Source organism: Centroberyx affinis, unplaced genomic scaffold (genome assembly GCF_046629955.1).
Source record: "Centroberyx affinis isolate AG114_WGS23_722 - 3 ecotype Tasmania unplaced genomic scaffold, CSIRO-AGI_Caff_v1 ptg000409l_1, whole genome shotgun sequence".
NCBI classification, from domain to species: domain Eukaryota; kingdom Metazoa; phylum Chordata; class Actinopteri; order Beryciformes; family Berycidae; genus Centroberyx; species Centroberyx affinis.
Window position 1 is genome coordinate 7,125 of NW_027279076.1, and position 22,239 is coordinate 29,363.

Genomic DNA, 22,239 nt, shown 5'->3' on the forward strand with positions numbered 1-22,239 from the left:
AGAGCTATAAGAGGGAGTTCTTTCTTTAAACTGCACAGCGTTTGTGTTTTTTTTGGGGGGGAGGGGTCTATGATAATCTTGTAACGCTCGGCCCTTGATGTTCCCGGAACAAACTGTAATTCTTTTGTCCCTTTGTGCTCGTGTTCCTAGCGTGGCGGTGGAGAACATTTTGTTGACGTCTGCATGTAGCCCCTCCGCGATTCAAAAAAAGCTCGAAAAATTCATCTCAATCCCCTTGCATTGAAAGGGCTGTTTTCTTGCTGCGACGCGGTTTATTTCTCCCTCATTGTTCTGAAAATGATTTACTGTCTCCGTCAAATGTTTGATGTGTGCCTGGTATCACTAAAATGATACCGCTGCTGTTTGAAGTTGGTCACAATCTTTCCGGCATGTGCGCCAGAGCAAACCAGCAAAACATCTGGATATGGAAGTGTGATATTTACCTCAAATAGGATTGTCTCATTATATTGTGTAATTGTCTTTGAAACGATTTTATTAAAGTGTCAAATACATGAATCATTAGCCTTGATCTGTAGATTGACAGTTTGTCAGCTCTCTGACAGCAGCGTGTGCCTCACTGTCAACAGGGGGGTGGCAAGAGAACGGCTTACACGTTCCCCACGGCTTCTTCTTGCTTGCCTCCTGCGTCTCCATCTTCCTTCCACCCCCTCATGTCAGCCCAGGTGCTAACAAAACCGAGGATTGTGGGTAGTCTTGGAACATATGGAGCAGGGAGACAGAGAAAGGGAGGGTGGTGGGGGGGGGGGGTGAGGGAGCGAAGCTGTCAGGAAAATGTCTATCCCTGTCACAGCAGACAGAGGAGTGCGATGGACGAATGGATAACTGCTATTTTAGACTGCCAGGGAGAAAGCTCCGTCAGATTTGATGTGTTTTGCGGGCAGAGTGGCTCTCATGCATCACGTACACAAATCTCCATATCGCAAAAGGGACACTTTTTTGTCAACGTTTTCATTTCTTTTTGCATGCATATGGATTGTTTGTGTACACAGAAATGTTCAGTTTGTTCAGTCGCTGTAATGTTGTTCATGATGCACAAACACGCGCAGGCGCACACACAAACACTGCCGAATTCCCAGTGCGGCCATGTAGGCAGAGTTTCAGAGCTATGGCTGCAGGCTCATACTGTGTTTGTGCGTCTGTGTGTGTGTGTGTGTGTGTGTGTGTGTGTGTGTTGTTTTTGGCTATTCGCTGATGATTGGTGCAGCCCCCCCTCTGCCTGTCTCTCCCTCTCTGTCCCCAGTTCACATAACATAATTATCTTTCTCTTTCTCTCTCCCTCCATTCTCTACTCTCTCTTTCTCTTGCTGTCTTTCCAGGCTGTGCCTTCCTCACCTACTGTGCCAGAGAGTCGGCCCTGAAAGCCCAGAATGCTCTGCATGAGCAGAAGACCCTGCCAGGGGTAAGTCATACATGAGGAACGCCATGTGTGCCCACAAGCACATACTTAAATAAACACAGATAAGCTTCGGCGCCTTAAGACACTCACATACAAAGACACACAAACACACACATTCATATGCACACGCAAAGCCATATATTTATTTCAAATCAAAAGGGACTCACCATTTTTTCAATACTTGTCATGTACTGTTTATCATAGACCACACATCAGACATGTGCACCCGCCCCCCCACTCTCTTAAACATCCGTCCTCTTCCTCTGCTGCTCTCTTCCTCTCCCCGTTTCCCTCTCTTTTCACTCTCCCTCTGACAGTCAAACACACAAACCCATAGGGAGAAACCACACACAGCATCGCATCATAGGCACACTATTTATAGCTTCTAGTTTGTGTGTATGAGTGTGTGTGTGTGTGTGTGTGTTTGTGTGTGTGTGTGTGTGTGTGTGTGTGTGTGCGTGCGTGTGTGTGGGCAAGTGTGAGAGAGAGAGAGAGAGAGAGAGAGAGAGAGAGAGAGAGAATAGAATAGAAAGAGGGTGGGAGGGTGGACGTATTTGTACATTTATGTAAATGCACTGCATTATGCCAGGACCAGCAACAACATGAGTGTGCATCACGAATGTACATCACGACAGCACATCATCCCAACAGATGTTCACATGCCGTGGATGTCGCCGCTCACATGTACAATGCGGCTGGAAGCAACGTGTGTCTCGTTCCTCCGCTCAGCGTACCCCCTGCTCTTATTTACACATGCTAGAATGAGGGATTTTTTTGACATTGTCACAGAACACATCATGTGTTCTATGATACACGTGTGCACAGTCTGTGAGTTTATCAGTGTTCACCTACTCCATTATATGTGTGTGTTTATGTGTGTGAGTCTCTGTATGTGTGTGTATGAGGGAGTACCAATGTGCATTTGCTTCAGTGCATACATGATTTTGTGATTGCATGTGTGTGTGTGTGTGTGTGTGTGTGTGTGTGTGTGAGGGAGTACGGAAGTGCATTTGCCTCAGTGCGTGCATGATCGCGCATGCTGATCCTGAGTGTGTTCCTGATTTTGTGATTGTGTGCGTGCGTATGTGTGGGCGTGCTTGCATCCGAGCTTGCGTTCGTGGTTGCGTGCGTGTGTGTGCGTGTGTGTGCGTGTGTGTGTGTGTGTGTGTGCGTTAGGAAGTTTTGATGTGTCTCTGTCAGGCCTGGCTCGGTTTGCTCTGTTCGTTTTTAATGACGCCTCCAGGGAAGCTGACAGTCGCCGTGTTGAGCGCACAGCCTTTGATGTGAGTGATTATGACATCACAGACGTGCAGCCGAGAGGAGCGGAGGAGTGGGGATCCGTGCTCTCGCTTTTTTTTTTTTTTCCCACTTCCTACTGGCATATTATTCAGAAAGAAGGAGGGAGAGAGAGAGAGACAGAGAGAGAGAGAAAGAAAGTGGGAGAGATTAAATATTTGGCCAAAACCAGAATGTGATTTTGCGTTCACACAGAATGTGCTGCCGATTGATGTTTTTGCCTTTGTTGCTGTTGTTCGACACGGCGCAGAATATCTGAGCGTAAGTCGGCCTGTTTTTTTAAGGACCTCATCCATACATCTTTAAGGCAAGGTGTCTATTGGTGTCGTAGCCCAAATGACTCTGCATAGTAGTGCACCAACAGTAAATGAATTTAATCAGAGTCACTCGCAATCACCATTGTTTTAGAAGGAGATGCTAATTAGCAATGCCATCGTCAGTAGAGGACAGTCTCAGGTTTCCATTTGATCGATGGTGAGCGTTAAGTAAACAAAGGTAATTCCATAGGACAGACCTAGATGCTCAACAAACCCTGAAGCAGGGCACTCAGGGAGGGAGACAAGGAGACTGTCTTTTGTTGCTGGTGGAGGTGAAGCCAGCAAAACAGAACAAATGAGTTCATTAGAACCAGAACAGGGACTTGGCCCTGGGAAAGGCAGTGGGACGTTTTATGGCGCACTACTACACCCTCCTTCCTCCTGTCCTCTTTTCTGTCCTACCTTCTTCTTTCCCTCCCTCCTTCCTCTATCTACACCCCACCTCCCCACCCCCACTTACGGACCAACCCAACCAAAACCCTGCAAACGAAATCCTTTTTTTTTTCCCTTAAAGCCTCTTTCCACTTCGCTTTGCGTGCTGATGCGCTTTTTATCGTCAAAGTTGCTCCCCAACCCTGACGTTTAAAAAGTTTTCCGGGGTCTTTTTTTCTTTCGCAGCCAGGTGAGCCTAAAGAAGAGGGGATTTGGCTTCCTAGTGGAGATACCCTGTAAGCATGGCTGTAGGCTGTTAGTGTAGCACAGACAAAGAACTAAGGGCTGCGGTGTGTGTGTGTGTGTGTGTGTGTGTGTGTGTGTCACTGAGTGTATAGTGCCAGGAGAGACTTGGGTAAACAAGTGAGGAGGAAAAAACTGATGTTAAAGTGATACTGACATTAAACTGTTTATGATAGATCAGAAATTGTATTCATATCATACATGCCATTCAATCGCTGCAATACGCATTATGAAAATGAATCTGTGCTAACTTAATTGAATTAACTGTACTGACACAGATGAACAGACTTTAAAACCATTTTAGAAGCATCAGATTTCACAGTGCAGCGGTAACTGGTGTATTGGAGCAGCATCAAAAAACAGTGTCACTGCATTATTTGAGGACACCGGTGCTAACATTCAAGAAGTACTTTGGAGTGATAAACCAGCACACTGCAAAGAAACCCCAGAAGTCTCCCTGGCTCGCACTCAACTTTTTTGCTGCTTGATACAAAAGGAAAACTCGCACGGTTCTCATTTTCCATGACTAATCTACAAGAGAAGTCTGTCTGATATAACATAATTTACTCCGATTTAAGGGTTTGTTATAATAGTAGCGTATGTTACCTTTCCAGCTTTCGCGGCTCCGAACCGTAGTTGGGAAGCCTCTGGTGTTGTGCTAGCCTATTTTAGCTTAGCCTGGCTCATAGCTGGTAACAAGCTTTTTACTAAGAGTCCGGACCAACTCTGCAGTGGAGAACTGGCACTTTATTTCGGTACAGCCTGGCACGGCCTCTTGGTGACGTTCTAAGCTCTTTTCCCACTAATTATAGTAACTTTACTGAGCATCCTGCAACTCACTCTGGCTGCGGCTAAAAACACACTCACATCCTACTACGTCACCCGCGCAGGTTACCCACAAGGCTTTTTTTCATATCGCAATATATATCGCAGAAAAAAAGATATTGCAATGTCAGTTTTTTCCAATATCGTGCAGCCCTAGAGCAGTTAGTCAAGCCAAATGCAAGATATAGCCATTGAAATAGTTGTGTTTGCTTATTTAGAGTACACAGCTATTGAGGAGATAAATGGAGGGGGTTCGGGGGAGAGTGGCCTGTGACAGGTCTAAAATGGGGCGCGTCCCAAATGCTGGGCCCTGGCTGCCATATTTATGATCTCGCTCTCCAGTTTCAGACTCATACTACAGCAAGAGGCATTAAAAAGCCTCTATTGATTCTGGCAAAAGGCCTCACGAGTGGGAGGGTGTGTTTGTGTGCACGTGTGTGTGTACGCGCGCATGTGTGTGTGTATGTGTTCATATATGTGTGTGTATGTGTGTCAGAGGGTGGGGTTGCAGATCTAGAGCTAGTGCAGTGTGTACAAACCACAGGGTACAAATACCCACAAGCAAATCCTCCCTCACACATATAAATACTCACACACATAAAAAAATTGTTCTGGCATCCACTCAAACTCAATGTCAGATATACGGTATGGACTCCGGCACTAGCATATACCCCCACACAGTGCACGAAAGGGGCATGCACTCCAGAATACTTACCATTGTGTTCCAACTCTGAAAATAATACACACACACACATGCACACGCACACAAACGTACAAAACGTAGCATTGATACTCCAAACTAAACCAACAACACGTGCATACAGCTCTCTTGCAATGGCAATACGACACTCCTCGTAAACACTTCCATTCAACAACGTGATACTCTGATACTCATACACACAGAAAGAGAGAGAGAGAGAGGGATAGAGAGAAAGAGAGAGAGAGGGACTGAGAGAGAGAGAGAGAAATACGGCGTCGATTGACTCACACTGTAATAGTGAGCCAGATGAGAAAATATAGAACACTGTGAATCAATGCGTCATTTCAGAGCGCTTTCACACACACGCACACACACACGCGCGCACACACACACACACACACACACACACACACACACACACGTACACATAGGCACACCTAATGGAGCACATACACACACACAAAATACACACACAAAAATGCACACTCTGACTCTCACAAACAGAGTTTTCAGCCCAGGGGCAAACAAACAACAGAAAAGACTGGAAAGCAAATGAATAGCAGAAGGAAAGAGGAAGTGGTTGATGAAGGCAGGTTGGAGAGAGTGGGTGGAAGCAGAGAGTGGGAGGAGAGGTATAGGCGAGGTGCCTCCATACCAACTGATTTGTGTCTGTTCCCCCCCCCCCCCTCTCAGTTGAGATAATGCCAGGGCAAGAAATCCATGGCATTGATTGGCTTCTGCGACCCAGTTTCATGGCAGCTTTTTCTCAATAAGTCGCCCTCGTTGGTCGATAACTGCCAGGCTCCCCAGGTGAAGCCGGTGGGGGTTGGGGGGGTCTGGTGGTTGGCGGTGCTCAGTTCTGATTAGTTTCCCTTAAGCGTGCACCAGTACAGTAGTTCACTCGTAGATTTAGATTAGTGGTGTGGTGTGAAGTAAGCATAGCTGCAAGTCCACATTAATAATGCTGCAGGCCCTGGGGCTACAGCATCCCGCTCCCTCTCCCCAAACCATCACCTCATCAACTATCCTAATCACCCTTGTCCAAAAGAAAACCATTTGCCACATAAAGTGCTCCGATTAATGAATCCACAATCATTGGCTGAATGCTGAATAGTTTACGATATGATACACAAGCAAGTTTCAGAATCACGCAGCCCAAAAAAGCATCGGCATGCAGCTTCAATAGGCTTCAGACAAACATACACACACACAGCTACACACAAACACGCATACACAGTAGATCTTCTTAAACCTAAATGAGCCAATAAGTTCAGTCTAACAAGTTTAATAAGTCTAACAATAAAATGAAATAGCAGTGGGCACTGCCAATAATCAGCGAAACTGTAAAAAAACAATATCCAATGTCCAAACCACAGCATAACTTTTAATTGAGACAGGCTAGTAGGCAGCATGAATCATCTGGCAGGTCACAAGCATGCAATTTAAATTCAAAAGAGTTTGCTAATCAGTCAGTGGAATAACAAAAAAGTTCTGAAAGTATTACTTATACGTTCATTAATTTTCAGCCTACAGAGGACCTAAATTTTGATGCATCATGCGGTTTTGGTTAAAATCCTTTAAAAAGCAAAGTATGAATGTTGCCGTAATTGTGACAAAGTACTTTAGAAGCCTGTGCACCATCTTGTGTCATATAAAGCCTGAACACTCCCATTATCATTGGGCTCTAGGCCTGATGTTACAACCTCCCATTGCCAAGTAGAGTTTGAGCAGATTGTGCAAATGAGAAAAACTCATATGTCTGGAGGCAGCCGTTCACTTTAGTCCAATAATCCAACTAATTTCAGAATATAAGTGGCACATGGCACCCACTGGGCCAATAGATTGATGACCCATATGTGAAATTACACACCTTTATAAAATCGTGCCATATTGCAACGCAGGCATTGTCGTAGCCCAAATCATGGCAGTTCTTGATGTTAATTTCATCTCATTTAGAGCAGAGATTTTGCCATTGGCCAGAGACTTCCCAGTCTAACTGGTCATAACTAAGAATTCTGCAAAATGCTCCTCATCACTGCATCTCTCCCCATGGGGACACATAGCAAATTGTAATTGTGAGCTGCTCTGTGTAAAATGTGACGGAAGTAGAGTCTACAGTAACAGATGAATACTTTGCTGTATTAATGCTATTTATAATTTTAGATAACACTTATTCCCATCATTAAAGTAAATTCATGGTTGGCAGACATGATGGCGCCTCATCCAGCATTCTTAAAATGTGTGATATGCTTGTCTAAAAGAATGGATTGAACTGTCTGGACAATTCAAAACACCTCTAGTAAGTGCCATTATTGGGTGATCCAAATGTTTTTGTATCCTCTCTAAAAGCATGTACTCACTTCTGAAATTTCACAAGTGCTACTACTCTTTTTAGCACCTCAATCCAGTGCTGGCACTCAGTCTCAAGCTATTGTCACAGACTGAAATCAACTTGTCCTTTCCTTGAGTTTCTATTGATCCACAAAAGCATAGCCTTATGGTGCACCAATGAGTCTTCATCCTCAACAACCCACTCCACTGTGTATTTACAATCGTTCAAGTCACAACTGGCACCTTATTTTGGACTCTTTCATGCAGTCACCAAAAAAACAAATGACAGGCAAAAAAAACCCACTTCCATTTGAGGAATATTGCACCCAATCACCAGACACTAATTCAAAGTTGATTGGCTTTTGGGAGAACAGACCTTTTGAAAAAAAAAAAGCCTCTCTTTGATGTTCATATTGTTGTTTAGATGCTGGGAAACCAGCCGTCCAATTCTGGCATAGTGATCCTTTCATAACCTAAATGTCCTTATTGATATGAACACAGCAGTGGCTGTGACTGGAGCTGGGTGAGGACAGAGGCATGGGCTGATGAGGCTGAAGCTATGCCTCGAAAAAATCTTTAATAGCATGCGAACCAATGTGGGTCTAGCTTCATCCCTGGGCGTATAGTTCCTAGATTTAACTAGCTCCCTAAGCTGGTGGCAGTAGTCATTCTGCCATTATCATAGTTTTACCTCCTGCTGCTGCTGTATTGAGCTCGGCCCCAGCTGCTTTGAAATATCCTGTCAGTTCAGGGTTTATTCTGAATACAGTAGTTGCATCTCCTACTGCTATTTTTCCTTGTAGTTTTTATGTTGTTAAGCCCCATACACATACAGTATGCCTTTTCCATAATATTCCATAATAATAGTGATATTTTCAGTGTAGCCTGGTCAACTAATTTACTATGCACAATAAAAGTTGTATAATTTATTATAGTTACATTTAGATTTTTTGTTTTTTAGAATTTGATTGCACATTTTTCCTTTCTTTCTGCCTCGGGTTGGTGTTGACTACCAAATGGCCGAACTCCTCCCCCGCCCCCCTCGTCTCTCCCTCTCAGCTGTCAGTGCAGCACAGGGCAGAGGCTTTGAAACACCACAGCAAAATTCCATTCAGTGATTTTTATTTTTCCCTCAGGCATTTCTGGGCCCCGTGCAGCGTTCGCCAGGGGGCTTCAAGCCAGCAACACTCACTTTTTCTTATTCTCATCTCTTTCTATTAGTCTGATTAAGTTCTTTCTATTAGTCTGAAGTTTCCAGTTTTAAAAGTGAAGAGTTTCTTTTCAAAAGGAGATATCATCCATTTGGAAAAAAAAAAAAAAAAAAAAAAAAAAGACTTTCTGGCAAACTGAGTGCTAGCATGAAATTAACTCATTATGGAATATTATTTAAGTTATTGGCTATGGTAAGCCCTTTTTTTTTTTTTACAAATCAGTAACATTATAGATGATGTGATTACCTGTACTTTTGATATAGGCCTACTGTATTTAAGCAATGAACATCAGGCATCACTTGTTTTTCCAAAATGGATTTATTGTTTTTTTGGAATAAAACTTCATCAGTACATCAGTATTTCAAAACTGATGTTAAAGTTGAGGTGTGAAAAATTATGGTCAGGAAAAAGTTGCTTTCAAGTTGCAATGCTGTGCCTTTGGTGAAGATAGTCAAGTGTTTTAAACTGCTACTTTTGGTGGTAAGATAGATTACAAATATAAATAATTTCACGAGTGCAGGAAAAAATCACAATACCCAGTGTGAACAAGGGCTTTTATAATGAGAACAACTAAAAGAAAAATGATTGTGTCAGTTCAAAGCAAAGGGCAATTATCATGCAATGCTAGCATTGCTGTTTTTTCTGTCTTCTTTTATCATTACCCTGATGGCAAAAAAATATTCTAGAAATGTGTAACAGATTACAGAAGAACTAACAATGTGAAAACATACAGTGAATGATTGGATGACAGTAACTTAACAAGGAGTAGCAGGTTAGGGGTAGAAACAGTAGCCACTGATTTGTTGCTGCCGTTGACAACAATAAGCTTAACATTTTTAAAACTAGGACCCAGTGGTAAGCCACACTGCAATATTACTGCAGTTTTTCCACTTCCAAAAATTCTTATAAAGCAGAAAATAACACTACAGTTTTTACAAAGGGGTTTTAGTGTTCTGTAATGTACTTAAATACCATTCTCATACTCAATGGTAATGTGCCAAGAAAAACCAAACCCCATTTCATTCTGTGACCTTCACCGTCTCACCTTCACTGTAGGCCATATGCTGCTGGAATATGTAATACGGCAATTTCAATTTCTTCGTTTGGCCATATCGCCTAATATGTTCTACAGAATGGGAAGCAGCATTCTGAAATCTTATTCCAGACCTCGCCGCAGCAGCTGGCGAGCTGGTGGCCGGCAGATGTGATAATGACACAATGCAGCAGCCGAGGCGGGATAGCAGGCCACGACTCAGGCAGCTTTTAATAATTGATGGCGGCCGAGGCCCCGGATTGGCCAGTAATTGCATTACAGGTCACTTCTCAATAGCAATTTGTGAAAGTTGTGGTGATGTGTGCCGGGTGGCGATCAATAGGCACTGTCCAGGGATGCAGTCTTTCCCTCTCTTTCCCTCTCTCTCTCTCTCTCTCTCTCTCTCTCTCTCTCTCTCCCTCTCTCTCTCTCTCTCTCCCTCTCTCACTCTTTCTCTTTTTCTCTCTCTTTCTGTTTGTGTGAATGCAGGAAGACTGGCGGAAACATTTTGTTTCAATTTTCTGTGCAGCAACAACACTGTAGGGATTCTTTCCCCCCAAAGATCAACATACCAGCCTCAATTTAATTTATCATACTAACAGACATTAGTCAAGTGTGTGTACGCGCTACTCACATTAAAATTACATAATCGTTTTTCACCACAATGGACAGGGAGTACTTTATTTTCCATAGTAGAAGAAATTCTTTTAGTTAGCCCTGTGCCTCCTCTGTCCCTGGCTGCACTTATTCTCATGGCAGTTATTTACTATTCCAGTGACGGACACCCTCCCCAACCCCGTCTGACACACACACACACACACACACACACACACACACACACTTCTCTCTAGCTTTTTTCTCTTGTTCTTTTCTCACTCACATTCTTGCTATCTCACCCTCTCTGACATACAAACTATCGCTGTGTCATCTTGCTGCATCTGGCCTTCATTCTTTTTCTCTCTCTGTCCCTCTCCCTCTCGCTCTCTCTCTCTCTGTCTTCCTCTCTCTCCTTCTCTGTTGCTCCCTCTCAGTCCCTCTGCTGTGGCATGGAGGAGAGTAGAGGAGAGAAGAGTGGAGGAGACAGTAGATTTTGCATGCTCTAAATACAGCCTCTACGTGTGTGGGGTGCTGTCATCAAAGGAGAGGAGGAAGAAAAGGGACAGGGGACGGTTCAGTTCTTTTGTGATAGTCTGTGTGTGTGTGTGTGTGTGTGTGTGTGTGTGTGTGTGTGTGTGTGTGTGTGTGTGTGTGTGTGTGTGTGTGTGTGTGTGTGAGTGAGTGAGTGAGTGTGTGTGTGTGCGGCTGTTTATATGCGCATGCATGCGTGTGTTAGCGAGTGTGCATTTATTCTATCAAACATCAAAGATGTTCCCTCATCCATCTCTCTCGCTCTCTCTCTCTCTCTCTCTCTCTCTCTCACTCTATCTCCCTCACTCTCTCTCTCTCTTGCTGCTCTCTCTCTCTCTTTTGCGCTGTCACTCTCCCCATTCCTCTCTCCTTTTAGCATCATTTTGTCCGCATTGCCTTTTTTTATTTTGTTGTGCCCTGCCTTTGGTTCCCTGTCTGTTTTGGTGCGTCTCACCTCTCTTGCATGTGCTTGGCGGGGTGTGACAGCATTGAGAAGTCACCAAAGAGGTAAATGATGATAGGCCATCCATCATGCTTTATGGACTCTGTATGGTGCTGCTGTGGAGAGTGGCTGCACTGTGCAGTAACTCAGAACACTCTGTCCCTCCATATAACCTGGCAGGGGCTCTGCTGCTCGCCTTGCCTCTGTTGGGCCAGTGTGTGTGTGTGTGTGTGTGTGTGTGTGTGTGTGTGTGTGTGTGTGTGCCTGCATGTATGTGAGAGAGAGTGCATGTGTGTGACTCACCCGAGCAAGTGTGTGAGTGTGTGTATGTGTGTGTGTCGGAGAGAGAGAGAGAATGAAAGAGTGTTTGTCCACACTGCCAGACTGTGTTCAATGAGCCTTCATTATGCCCTGATATGCCACTGCTGGGAGCATCAACTCAGACCAGCAGACTTAACATGGTGTGTGTGTGTATGTGTGTGTGTGTGTGTGTGTGTGTGTGTGTGTGTGTGTGTGCGTGTGCAAGAGCGAGAGAGAGAGGGGGGGAGTTTGTGTGTATGTGTGCATGTGGTGCGTTTGTGAAAACCTTCCCTGGAGGATTGTTTGTGCTACTGTATGTCTGTGCACTGCATTCATTTGTCCACTTATATTTATGTAAGAGAGTGGTGCCTTGTCTTTCTTAAAGTGCTCTAACGACATTTACACAGCCACATTTGTATCAGCTGGCTTTCAACCATCTACAATCTTTATACCCTTCTCTCTCTCTTGCAGTCCCTGTTGTAACCATATTCTCTCTCTCTCTCTCTCTCTCTCTCTCTCTCTCTCTCTCTCTCTCTCTCTCTCTCTCAGTCTCTCTCTCATACCTCCCCCCTTTGGTGAGCCCTTTCACACTTCTCTTTTGTCACCTTTCCACATGGAAGAACAATCATTCTGACGGAGTTCACTCTCTCTCTCTCCGTCTCTCACAATGTCTCTCTCTCCCTCTTTCTCCCTCTCTCTCTTTCTCTCCCTCTCCCCCCCTCTCTCTCTCTACCCCCATTCACCCCCACTCCTACACCTCCTCTCCTCTCTGCCACTGTCTTAGATCCAGAGGGAATCGCACTGTCTGAACCAAATGTGCCACAAACTTGTCAGATGATGTTTGTTTTCCCCCCTTCCCGTCCCTCTTTCTCAGTGCGTGTGTGTTTTTACTCTGTCTACATATTTGACAAAGTGCTATGACATGCACTGCACTCGCACATCAACAGAATGAGAATTTGCAGCAACATTATTGAAATGGGAATCTGCATAGGGAAGGACCAGATTGAGTCACAAGGTTTGTGTGAAAAAGAGCTTTGGATGTTCAGACCGCTTGTTAGCCTAGGCATTAGTGAAGATGTGTGTGATGCCATAAGCTAACAACCTTTCAGCAAAGGCTCCCTAGAAACAGTGAATAAAGTCTATTTGCTGAAAACCAAAGGTGTTTAATAAACTGAATGGCTGTGCCCCTTGCCACCAAATACTGTAATACTGGCAGCTCTGCAGAGAAACAAACATCCTACTCAAGAAAAGATCAAAATGTCTTTCAGTCACTCAAGCACATAGCCATTTCAGTCGTGACATTATTTTCCTGTTGTCAGTAAATTACTGGAAGAACGTTGACAACTCTTACTAGTGCTGTGAACTGGCTTGTAAAGACAAATGGGCTATTTCATTTTGCTTACTGAAGTGTCATTGAGGCTGACTCCCAGGGTCCGGATTACTGGGATGTGATGGCAGTCAGAAGGGTTAGATCGGCCTTGTGAGTTAGCGGGGATGAAATGACCCCGTCTCACGTTGAGCAGGATTGACTGATTGGGCTTGTCACTCTAACTGTCAAACCATCCAATACTGCTTTGTCATCAAGTCTGAAGCTGATACTTTTGACCCTTGACCAAGCTCTTTAGCAAAATTCTGCCACAAGTTCACGTTCTTAGAGTTATCACCCCTGTTTTCCCTGACTTTATTCATTCAGCTGATGTTTGATCAAAGGACACCGTACATTAAAGCTAAATGTTGGAGGTAAGGCAAGCATGGTCTTCTAAAAGCAGCACAACCAAGGGCTTTTATCTGGTAAAGTGTTACCGTCAGTATTGTCAGATAACTGATCAATGGTGGACAGGATGAAAGGATGGGAGGAGGAAGGGCAGGGGAACAGAAACTGGGCAAGAAGGGCAGGAAGAAGGGTAAGTCTGCTGGAGAGCATTGTAACTCACCTCTGGCAATCCCACAGTGTAAGCACACCTCAAAAACTCATCCCAAACTTTGGCAAGACGCGGCACCTGCACCAGCATCCTTTATGAATGTCACACCCTGTGAGAGGAAAATGATTACGTTGCAAAGGAGACAGGGGGGCGGAACAGGAGGGGGTGGGAGAGAGAGGGAGAAGAAAAATCACTTTGATGGATTATGCCCCTCGTGGGACAACCTTGTAACGTTTTTGGACAGGAAGCTAACTCGCCCAGATCCTCCGTTACAGTGATGATTCTCCATTTTTTCTTCCCTCTCCTTTTGTCATCTCCGACACGCGCTGGCTGTGACAACTGCGCCGGCGCTGATACCTAATGATACCGCTTGCAGGAACTAATTACTACCAGTGATTAAGAGAGGAGACGTGGCTTCTACCACACATGCTGTCTTTGGGTGGGGGAGCTTTTTAATTGCCTTTGCCAAATAAATGATGGCCAAAGACGCATGAACCCGGGCTTCTTAATGGAGTCTTAGTGCGTGGTGGCAAAGAGCGAAGACTCGGGGGCGATTGGCACTCCCAGCACACAGATGGTGCCGCCTGTTCGCGACCGGCCGCCTGTTGTTGATCGGTGCGTTAAGGGCACCTGCGAAATTAAACAGACAAATGAATTCCCCACTGGCTGCAAAACAGAATATTAGCATTTTATGAAAGATGGCTAAGCTGAGGCATGCATTAACTGCTTTTTTGAGCTAAAGGGCAGAGCATTTTGAGGCAGTTAGTTGGTGATTTGGGCCTGTAAAGTTACTCAAGGAAGCCAAGATAAGACTGTAGTAGCGGTGTATTCTCAGCTGGGTGTTGGAGAGTTGGTGCTTATGCAGTTTGTTAGCCCTTGAGCGCATTTAGACCTAATTAACAATCATGTTCCACAGCAAAGTTGTCTTTGGAAAGGATCCAGTCCAACCATTAATTCATTTGCAGATACTGTATCACATCTTTCTGAGCAGTGAAGGACTTAAAGCTCAACATCTTTCTTGCAGGTGTGCCAAGAAGTGGGCTACCTAAGGTATATTTTGTACTTAAATGGCTGCTGTGAATAGTTCTCTCTGCAAACTAATAACTGAAATATCTGCCTTTATTTACACACACACACACACAACACACACACAAACACATACCTGATAATCATCTTTTCTCCTCCATTAAAGTGATAATCCATGTGATTAGTTTATTTTGGAAGCACCTTTGGTGACAAGCGGTCATTGCTGTTTTGCACTGCGCTTCCCCGCAATCACTTCACAACAGTGTCACCAATACGTTGACGTCACTGGACTGACAGCAGCTCCACAGCTACAAATAAACAAGCATGAGTCTAGAGAAGCAACTACAAATAACGTAACAACCGAATTTTAACTGGTGCCTAAGAACGACCACGTCTACAGAGATGGTAAAATCTACACTATATGAATTCATAAAACTGTTTAGTAAAATGAAGTGATCTTTTTAGTTATATATGACTGTATATCTACAATAGTTGATAGCCACAAGCAAATACTTTTTACTTTTTTAGGTTATATTGACAAAAGACAGCGACTGCTTACAGCAACTTTACCACTAGACCGACATTATTACTTACAAATCAATCTCGGAACCCATCGTCTATCGGTCTGATGACGATTAGACTCTGGGGGCGACGGCCAATATTTTGGGGTTTCCGGTGTAGCCAGCGGACATCTGGGCCAAGACTTCCTCTTCCGTGCGCCGGTCAGTGTTTACAGTCCAATTAGCAACTTGAGACACGAGAATGGAGTTGGAGTTGAGAAACGACGTCTCATATGCAGATATCTGTTTGTAGAGATTAGCTGTAATGTCGTCTGGACCTAAAACACCTACAAAAAGTATCGATGTTTGTGTATTGTGTGGAGAAACGTTCGACTCTCGCGTCTCAAGTTGCTAATCGGACTGTAAACAATGACCGGCGCATGGAAGAGGAAGTCTTGGCCGGGATGTCCGCTGGCTACACCGGAAACCCCGAAATATTGGCCGTCGCCCCCAGAGTCTAATCGTCAGATCTAACAAGCTGCAACTCAATGCACTCACTGGGCAACGTAAAAATAAAAACACACTCAATGTAGACTGCAGCTAATAAACAATAGCGGACCAGTCCAAAAGAAAAACAGTAGCATTTGCATCTCTCCTCAGTCCCTTCTCATCTTTTAGTGCTTTTCATCTTGGAAAGGCAATGCTGATGTTTCAATCTAGTTTTGGCATGGAGACTGTTTCTTTCCTTTTTAGCAGCTTGCGTTCCTCTGAGTGATTAATCTGTTTCTTTTTCCTTGGACTTTCTGTGAAGTTTGAGTTTCTGTAGGTGGCACTACTTTTCTTTGTCTGCTCAGTCATGGTGGATATCACTGCTCATACCCAGTTCTTCTTCTATTTATTCTAAACAAACCGCTGTTGCTGTTTCTGTAAACGTAAAACGCGTCACTTCCTGTGTGCCAGAGGATTTTTTCCAGGAAACCGCTACCCACTCCTGGGTGTTTAGAACAGCAAATGCTTCATGAACTGGATATAGGTTGAATCACTATTGTGTTTTATCAATCAGGGATAGAGAGCAGCAAAACTGAGATTTACATATGAAAATGTCACAGATTATTACTTTGACTCCCTCATGTTAAAAAAACAGCCATTTTTGTATGAAAGTGCAGCAGACACCTTAGTAACTGCTGTGCGTCTGAGCACCCTGTTACCCTTGGGATGGTGTATTTAACCTTCTGAATGAGCTACACTAAGGGAGGATAGGTAACATAGATCATTCACAAATGTATTTACTTTATGGCTCTCCCTGCTTGAAGGTGCCTGGTAAGCAAATGGGCAAACAGAAGTGATGAAGGGGCACCAACTGTTTTCTTAATCAACTATCCTCGTCCTCATCTTAACTTTCCCTATAATCAATCACAGGATGGGCGCATCTGAGCGTTACACTCCTTCAGGCTGCTTCAGGTTTTGTTGTTCTAGTCTGAACTAGCTTTGGAGCTGCTGGCAGATCTTTGATAGACAAATGGTTTTGTTGTGATCTGTGTGCAGGCAGTAGTAATAGTAAATCAATAACTCAACACTGAGTTATAGTTGGAGATATGTGCATACAGCGAATGGTGTGAACACAGTATGATCCTGGTGTGTTTACTGGATGAGTGCTGAGTCAACAATAATGACACAGCAGTTCCCTCTCCCCTTTCTTGCTCTTCCTCTCTCTCGCTCCCTCTCTGGGATTTCTCCATTATTTTTCTTCTCTTGATCTCGTTACATCATGACTTAAGGGCTGTTTTCATTAAAGTTTAAAAGTACAACGCACTCCAAAGTCACTTGTGGTGAATAACACAGACCCTGTTATTCTGTCCCGGGCTGCTCCCTGCATTGGCATTCTGCGATTCTCTCTCTCCACCTCCCCTCCCTCGTTCCTTCCCATCTTTCTATCTTTCTGTCCCATGCTGAGGTCCTGGAACTGTGCTTTTCTTTCATTTGCTCTGCCTCTCTCCCACCAATGAGGCAGACCACTGAGAATATCTGCCAGCACGTGTAGCAGCAGGCAAGCTGTGGTACTTTCAACAGAGCCCAGATGTTGAGACTGGCAGTTGACTCTTGATGACAATGTTCCTGTTCTTTAATTAAACTTTGGGAAAGTTGTTTTCATCTCCCTCTATGTAGGCTGCACTGACAGCGTCTTGCACTTCTTATGCATTGGACTGTTTGTTTTGGCTCTTTGATTGTTTCTTTGTTTTTTCTACCTTGGTTCTTAGCAAAGAATCATTTTACCCCCCATCTGACAGAACTTGACTCATCAACTGTGGTTGGTTTTAGAAGCTGAACTTACATAACATGGCCCGGGGAGTAAGGTGGAAAAAAATGCTGATAAACAAATCTCATAAAAGGCAGCCGGAGAGCGTATCTGGTTATGTGCGGTCACCAGCGGTGAAATAGCTGGGTGTGACAATTTCATGCATTTCCCCTCGCCTTTTTTTCCTGCGTTGCTCAAGCTGAGTCTTTTAAGTCAATCTGTCACATTCTTTGGGAAGTATAACATTATGTCAGTTTTCTGTCGTGAGGAGAAGCTGTACAGTACTTATGTGACTTTTTCATATTTCTAAAATTATTTTATAAAAACATAAACTGTCCAGTTCAGGACTCTGCTTTTCTTTGACTACATAACTGTCATAGGGATGTCTCAATAAGCATTAACAACTGCCAGGCAACTGATATTCACCCTAATTAAATCCAGAGATTTTGTCTTCCAACTTTCTTAAACCTTCTCAAAACTGAGGGAACAGTGCTGTCCAATTATGTGGCATCAACCGTCAGCTTTTGGACCAGGATAGAGACATATCTAGTTATTAGTCGTTGAATGTCATCTTTGGGCAACACAAAATGTGTTGTGGTGATGAATTATTGATGATATGATCCTGGAGATAACAGTTGCGCTCTAATTGCATGTCATCATTACCAGGTTGAAATCAGTCCCCATGTCCCCTTAATGCGATTACACATTCATAATTGTGCCGTTATTAGCCTAGTTTATTATTCACAACAGTAAATCCCACTAATTGGCATTGGTCTACAGTATGTCGGTGGCCATACTCAGGCATAATTTAAGGTATGTGTTAGCTACGCATGTTTAATTTTTTACATGTGACTATAAGGCTGCAGCCCAGCTCTTTGCTGTGGTGGATGATGCCCTGCTGAATACTTAACATGTTGTCTCTTAAATAATACAGAAGAGTGGATGAAATGGGTTTTGGACTGTGAAAGTACTGTAACAACCCAAATTTTGGTGCTCATATGTTCAAACATTTTGGTCCCAGAGAGCTATGTATTTGCGTAATGCAGATAGAAAAATGATTTTTTTTTTTGCTCACTTGGTGTAGTGAAGTGAGGGAGCAGATATATTGTTACTTATTTCCAGGCGCCGTTTCCTACTTTGGTTTCTCTGGAGCTGCTACTCCACAGTCTCATGGGTGCTTCTTTGCTATTATTTTCATATATTATAGTAATCCCATCTCCCTCTCTCTTCCCTAGTCTTTAATTCCTTTTTGTCTCCATCACACTGACTTCACTCTTTCTTTTTTTCACTGGCTTTCCTCATCCTCAGCTCTCTTACCTCGCTCCAAACCCCCTCCAGCTCCTCTCTCTATCTCTCTCTCTCTCTCTCTCTGGCTCACCAACCACCCACCCTTCCACCCTCCTCACCATATCTCCCCACCTTTCCCCTTCCCCTCCACCGCCCCCTCTCTCTCACACTCCATCACCAGCTTCTTATCTGCCTCTCTCTCTGCATTCACATCACCCTCGCTCTTTCCTTCTCCCTTGCTCTCTCTCTCTCTTTGCCAACATGAACTCACTTTCTCTCTCTCCATCTCCCTCTCTCCCTCTCTCTCTCTCACTCTCTCTCCTCTCTCTCACCCTCCTCCACTCTCTGTGTGGTTCTCTCTCTGCGTCCCTCTGAGGCATGTTTAATTAAGCGTAGGGCTGTGTGTCAGAGAGAGAGAGAGCGAGAGAGAGGGAGAGAGAGAAAGAGAGGGGGAGAGAGCTAATGCTATCTGGAGCACCAGGCTAGACGAGGCAGGGTCTCCTCCTCCTCCTCTCCTCCTCCTCTCCTCCTACTTCTCCTCCTCCTCCTCCCCCTCTCCCTTTGGCCTGGGCCAACCGTAATTACCCTGCTCATTAGCAGAGAGAAGAGGGGGGGGGGGGGGGGGACAAAGGAGCGAGGGAGGACAGGAGGAGAGAGAACCAAAGGAGCAAGGGAGGGCAGGTGGGAAGGGTGGAGGAGAAGGTGTAGACGGGGGCAAAGAACACCTAGGGTTGCCCTTTAGGGGCGTGTGTGTGTGTGTATGTGTGTGTGTGTGTGTGTGTGTGGAGGGAAAGAAGAGAGGGAGAAGAGGGAGGCAGGCAGACAGGAGTATTGTCAATGAAGTGCCCATTAGAGACTGACAAGGCAGAGGATGTAGAAGGCGGGGGCTTTTTAGAGTATTTAGAAGCCTGATTGGATGGAGCACTTGGGCAGAAGCAACCATCGGTCCCAGAGAAAAAGTTATCATTTGCATTTCCCATTGGCTAAGTGCGTTACAGGGTAGGATGGCTACTGGCCTTCCCAGCTGCCTACAAAGAAAGCATGTCCAAAGCCAGGGCCCTTTCAGCTTCAATGTTGCTCAACTTTCTTTGAAGAATTTTGGAATCTAAGCTAAGGCTGGACTCCTTTAAAGTGGCTTTCAAAATTGGGAGAGGTAGAGTGAGGATAAACCACTCAAAAGTGTCTTTACAAAGGAAGTTGTACAGGAAAGTAGAAGGGCCTCAATAAAATATTAAAAAGTGATAGAGTGCTACCTTTTCATGTACCTTGCCAAGGTCTACATGTGTTAGAGAGCGCGGTCCTGGCTGGTGTCAGGTGTGTTGATGCATACACCTTACATGCTTACCCTCTTATTTGTCCAGGCAAGGATCCAAGCAAGCAGGTTCATCTGGCCCACATGTTGAGAGCTCTTTGGCTGTTTGGCCTCCTGTGTGCACACTGGCTTTGTCTGTCTTTGTTTGTCTTGTGCCATGTAAAGGTTTACAGAATTACCCTTTTCTTTCTTTTTATGATAAAATTAAGAAATGCTAGTGAATATTATTCTTGAGGAATGTTGTTTTACCATGTCTTCAGATAAGAGAGTTCAAAAATTCCCCTTGGTCAGGTCTTTTGAGTTTGTGTGCTCTTTGATTTATTTCCATTTGTCATTGAAGGACGATGACAGAAAAAGGAATGTCAAATTAAAAATATTATATGTCAAAATGTGTTCAAAGTAAGCTGAGCATAGCTCATGGTAAAACAACATTCCTGAGCATAGCTCAGCTGAGCGTAAGTGTTATAGTGCGCCTCTCTTTTATCTGGGAAAAAGAACACAGTGCCTCTTTTCTCCTCTGCCTCCTTTTCTCATGCAGGGTTGTCACGATACTAGAATTTCTAACTTCGATACAATACCCAGGAAAATATCGATATGTAATAACATTTTCGATAGGAAAAAATGAATTTTCAATCTTTTTTTTTAAGTATTGTTTTCATGTTAAAATATCATTTTAACATATTTTAAAGTTGTCTGAGATCAAACAACACATTTTTGATTGACAGGTGTCGATCGCCGTCATGATTTGCTCTTTTTTACTGAGGGGAGTGAGCTTATACTGCATAAGCATGTGAAACATCATATTGCCTTCTGGCCTCTGCAGCATAGACTTTAAGCAACTAAGCAAAAAATACAGACACAGAGACCCAAACTAGCCTCTTAATATTCGACAAGGCAGGGGGAAATTCCTTTGCAAACGAGACAGACAGACAGACAGACGCACGCTTCTCCATAACATAGGCCCAATAAAACTCATTCAAAACTTTGCACTTACACAGCAGATTACCCCTGCTCTATCTCATCAGCCTATCAGGACACTTTTAGCTTGTTGAAGCAGGGCTAGAGTTAGTGGATTATTATTGACAGAATGATTTTAATCAGACATTTCTGGCAAACCTACTTGATAACGTTAGCTAGCTCTGTAGCTAACGTTTGGTTTGCTAGCTAAACTAAAACGGATGATGTGCCGGGTACGTTAACGTTTGTGATAAATGTTTAATGCTTCAGTGATGCGGGAGCTTTCGCTAACCTCTCGAAATTCTTTATATAGACTGGCATGTCGTCCTTAAGGTGCTTCGCCAAGTTTGACGTGTTAACCCCCTTTGTCAAGCATTGTTTGCTGACTGAGGCAACAACCCAACTGACTGCTACTAGTGAGAGGAGGGGCTGTGGGCAGCGGTACAGGGTGTGTGTGTGTGTGTGTGTGTGTGTGTGTGTGGCTAGGGGAGGCGGAGAAATAATATGTTTGATTTTTCATTAAGAGAAAGCACTGCTGGTATCGATACTGTTGCAAATGAGTATTGTATCTGTTTCAAATTTTTAGTATCAATACTTATCGAAGTATCGATACTTTTGACAACCCTACATGCATGTATCATCTCATGTCACCCCTGGGTGCTTTCCTCCTGTTTCCCCTCTCTGTCCCTTGGCTTTACCCTCTGCAAGTGAAATAATATTCAGTCCTTGTCATTCCTCAATCCTCAAAAGAGGCAACAAAGAGTTCATTCCATTCTTCTGGGGTTGTGTGAGGTTTTTCACTCCTACAAGCTACACTTTAGTTCACCTCTTTGATATGAAGGAGTTTTTGTGCAAAATGGTTTACCGTACCTCAAGTTAGCTCCACTTAACAGCTGTATTCGAGGGACTTTAGTAGCTGACATAAACATTCACTTGATTTGGTTTAAGAACACTCAAGATATTGCAATTAATAATTAAGAACACTGAACAACTCTCTACTAAAACTAGAAAACCAGAGCACCAAGACTCCAATGTATGATACACTGCTGTTGTAAAGCCTAGAGTTGCTCCACTGATCATGAATGAGAAGCTGAATTGGAGTTTTTACACCTAAAAGAGCTTTACTTCATAGAAGTTCTAATTGTATTGAGCCAGAAAACTAATCCATACACAAGGAAATTAACTTTTCCCTCTCATTTCCGGCAGTAAGAACAAATAGTGAATCTTCATTCATTCAGCCTGAACTGTCCTACTTACAAGTAGC

General features: G+C 43.9%; 1 protein-coding gene across 12 annotated transcripts in view; it reads left to right on the forward strand.

Moving 5' to 3' along the window:
• The first annotated feature begins 1,342 nt into the window (after positions 1-1,342).
• The window catches only part of celf4 (CUGBP, Elav-like family member 4), a 50,807-nt gene continuing 29,910 nt past the window's right edge, over positions 1,343-22,239 (forward strand). For 10 of the 12 annotated variants that reach the window (XM_071516589.1, XM_071516591.1, XM_071516595.1 and 7 more), the window contains exon 1: positions 1,343-1,420. The gene's annotated coding sequence lies outside the window, so the exon portion shown is untranslated. The remainder of the gene's footprint in view (positions 1,421-22,239) is intronic. The other 2 variants (XM_071516588.1, XM_071516594.1) reach the window with 1 other exon arrangement.